This window comes from Myotis davidii, unplaced genomic scaffold (assembly GCF_000327345.1).
Source record: "Myotis davidii unplaced genomic scaffold, ASM32734v1 scaffold633, whole genome shotgun sequence".
In the NCBI taxonomy this organism is placed as follows: domain Eukaryota; kingdom Metazoa; phylum Chordata; class Mammalia; order Chiroptera; family Vespertilionidae; genus Myotis; species Myotis davidii.
Window position 1 is genome coordinate 354,321 of NW_006284941.1, and position 4,132 is coordinate 358,452.

The 4,132-nt window shown below is 40.8% G+C and overlaps 1 pseudogene; it reads right to left on the minus strand.

The window, feature by feature from the left end:
• Nucleotides 1–2,955: 2,955 nt before the first annotated feature.
• Nucleotides 2,956–3,931, minus strand: LOC102751759 (annotated as a pseudogene).
• Between the last annotated feature and the right edge of the window lie 201 nt (nt 3,932–4,132).

Below are 4,132 nucleotides of genomic sequence, written 5' to 3' on the forward strand. Positions count from 1 at the left end.
AAATAAATAAATAAGGAGGACCACAAGTTACTAGAGGGGAAAAAAAAAGAGATAGCTAATATTTACTGAGTAGATACAGAGGCCAGGCACAGTTCAAGTGTTATACATAAATTATTCCATTTAGTCCTCTCAATAGCCCTATGATATATTCACTGTTACTATGATTTGCACATGAGGGAAGTAAGTCTTAGAGATCTTAAGTCCTTACTTTTAACTGCATAACTTGTGTTTTGTTTTTTTTTGAGTTTTATTGGGAAATAATTGACATACATCACTGTATAAATTTAAGATGTATAACAGGATAGTTTGATTTACATATATTGTGAAATGATTACCACAATAGGTTTAGTTAACATTCACCATCTCTTACAGATATAAGAAAAAAGAAAAAAAAATTCCTTTCTGATGCATAACTTGTGTTCTTAAATAACATGCTGTAGTATAACAATGTGTGATTTTCCTCAATGTGAAGGTTTCCTGAATTGTAAGACTATGTTTATGCAATCACCAATGTGATTAACACTAATCATACATACAATTGAAGACTGGACTGTCCATTGTTGCTACCAGTGCACCTTTGGTTGTAACACTTATAGAATGAATGTGATCCCTTGACCAAAAGGCAAAAGAAGAATGTTGTGGAGAGGTATGGGAAGAGGACTAACAGCATTTCCTGTTTATCATGACTACACTTGAAACATTAGATAATAGAGTATTTAAAGAATCAGAGCTAATAGGTCAGCCCATTTGTTTACACAAGGTGCTCTTATTCTTTTTGAATATAAATTAGCCCAATCATGTTAAGTATCATGCACTGAGTGTAGAGTTGGATAATGATCTCCATCAAATGAGTGCAGAGGGTGCACTTCACTCTCAGTGCCTTCTGTTCCAGCTGTTTTCACTTATCTTACTTTTCATAATTGGGTTACAATTAGGCTGTAAATGAGACTTTAACATGGGAATTGGAGTTTTCAGCAAAGGGGTTTACTTTTATTGTTCTGTGGTTCTTAACTTTCAGAGGCCCATTTCTTGCTATATGTTAATCAAAAAAATATTACAGAGTGTTTAAGATAAGCTTATGGCATACAAAGAATAACCTATTTACAGTTCCACAGATCTAACAATGTGGCTGCAAAAAGAGCACCGTTTGGGAAAATTCTTCCATTCATTTAGGGCATTAGAAAAGGCTTATTCTAAAATTATTACAATATCTCATGTTTGTGTGTGACTTTGTCTCCAGGCCTGACTTCACTTACTAATATTGCTACTGAAGACAGTCAGTCAGAGGGGCAGGCCACGTGAGGACTGTTCAGAGGACACAGGCCCTCTGGGATCTAAGGGTGCTCTGCAGACTCCAATTTGCTGCTCCGGTGGTGTGCTGTGTCCAGAGGTTGGCTGAGGGCTACAGTATCTCTAGACTTCCTGATGGTAGATCCTGCATCCCCACCGGCACTGACCCTGAGGGAGCACCAGAGAGCCTCCTCAATTGGCCAAGATGGCACAGGGGAAGGTTCTTACACTGTGTGCAGCCAATAGCTAGAAAGATGAATGCACAGAGCCTGAACATGCCAAAAGCTAGCAAGATAATTGGATAGAAAATAACAAGCCATCTCCTCCCTGTTCCTATAAGAACCACAGGCTTGAGCAGGAAAAAGAGATTGTCCTTGAGACAAAAGTCCATCATTCTCTCTGGTTGTAGCACGTGAATAAAAACCTATTTTCTTTTGTGCAAGTACCTGTCTCAAGTTGTGGCAGGCCAGTGAGTCCACTTGGTCGGTTATATTATGAAAGCTATCAGCTAGACAAGTTTTGAATTATAATGGTAAAAGTGTAGTCTAAGCCCTTGCATGTGGGAGCTTGATGCAAATGCAGTATTTCAGACCAGTTTCCATCTTATTCAAGTAGAATCTTCATTTTAGCAAGTAATTTTTATGCACATTGTAGTTTGAGAAATCCTGTTAGAGACTAATTAAAGCAACAAATCAAATGTAATTCCAAATTTAAAAAATAATTCTTTGTCTCATCATGGATTCTTACCATACATACATTAAGAAAGTATGAAAGCTTAACTAAGTAGTCAAATGACATTTAAATTTTTAACGAAATTACTACTTTAGATTTAAAAAAATAGGTTAGAAGATTTTAAAAGCTTTATGTAAGAAAAGCCAGAACCAAAGTTGGAAGTGTTTTATGTTGGTTTTTTAGGCTGTTATTCTCTCCAGAAGCTAGACACTCCAATTTTCTTATCCTCCATGGGTCAGTGGTGCTGTGAATTTGAAGGCTGATGTAAGGCTCTAGAGTCAGTGGAAAATGTTTCATTCCATCCACAATTTTCCTTACTATGTTTCTTATTTATTTTAGTAATTGTAGATCTCTCATTTGTTATTTAACTTCACTTTATCCAATTAAGTATGCTTTATCATTAAAAAAATCATCTATTATATATTTTCAACAATCCTGTTTCAGATGCACAGATTTCTGAAAATTGGCTGTGCAACTCTTTGAGTGTCATTTGTTGCCAAGCATCGATGTAAATGTGACTGAGCTGTCATCCTATGAGAAGGATGACACATCTGTGAAGCTTCTCTTCCTGTTGGTGGTCCTTGTGCTATTGATTTGAGGTGATTTTTTTGTTTGTTTTTTTGTTTGTTTTTAGGGAGAATTATAAACAACATGTGTAATTACTTTGGAAACAAAAAGTCCCAAATAATGCCTGAACCCAAAAGGTACATAAAAATGGCCAAAAATAATTTTAAATAGTAGAACATTTGTAGTTTTCCCCTCATAATATGGGCGCTTTCAGACAGACAGTAAATTACAAACTATATTAAATCATGTTAAGGCAGATGATCAATCTGGTTGCAGTTTTAACTATTCCTGGGAAAGTAATAGTGCTGGAGCGCTTCCTTCCAGCTGGTCCAGGAAAGGGCAGTCCAAGAATTGGCAGGTGGGAGCTGGGCCCTGCCAGTCTTGTCACTGCTTGTTCTGCTGGCCCTCTGTGACTAAAGCAGATATGAACCCTGGCCCTTGTTTACGTCACTGATGCACACCCACTGCCCGTGGACTGACTCCTTCCACAGTGTCACCTTGTTATCTCCACCCCAGATGGCCTGGATGTTGGCTATGAGGAACTGGCTCATGTGCCACACAAAATCATTGAACTTGCGCAGTACTTGGGAGACTATGCATTGCTTGAGGCATTGTCACAGATCCAAATGAACACATGACCACCCTGGGGACAGCTGGTGATTGTGCTGGTGGGTAGACCAACGGCAGGGGCCCAGGCCATGTCTGGAGCCCAGTTACTGTGTGCTTCCAGCTTCTGTTCCTCCTTCCACTGGCCATCCTCTTCCCCCTTCCACAGCTTGATGAGGTGGTCACAGCCACCTGAGGCAAATGTCTTACTGTAGTTGGGTTTCTGTCCTGATGTCTGGTCTATGAGGCTTCCGGGTACAACACCAGGGGCCCAGCTGAGGCATTGAAGCCAATAGTGTGAACATTATCTTCACTTCCCATTGGCCCTCCCCAGTGTAGGTCAGCAGGGAGATGGCCCCATCTGAACTTCCACAGGCCAGGATTAGGCCGTAGTCCTGGGGGGCCCAGCAAACAGAATTTACTGAGGAGTCGTGTCCTGTGTGCTCGTGCGTCTTCTCCCAGGTTTTGTTTTCCTCTTTCCAGAAAATGACTTTCCGGTCATAGGAGCAGGATGCCAGGATATTGCCATACATGGGATGAGCCCAGGCCACTTGCCACACTGGTGCCTCATGACCCATGAGGTCCGCGATGAGATTCTGCCCTCCGTTGCATACATACAAGATTTTGACGGACCTGTTTGATGAGCAGGTTGTCAGGCAGGTGCCATAGTAGTCCGTCTGGGTATGTGAATCATGTCCTCATGGGAGGTGTCCACAGTGTTTATTACTGACACCATGGCTGCTGCGGCTGCGGCGCCCGGCCTCGGATGTGGCAGCTCCCTGTGGCACCACCCACAGCTCACCTGTGTCATTTTTGTTCTTCACCTCTCTTTGTTGTCCTGAGACTTGAAAATATTCTCTATAAGTTTCATCTGTACTTTCTTTTTTAGACTACTCAGTTCTTAATTTTCAACTGGTTTCATGGCTAGGAAAGGTAC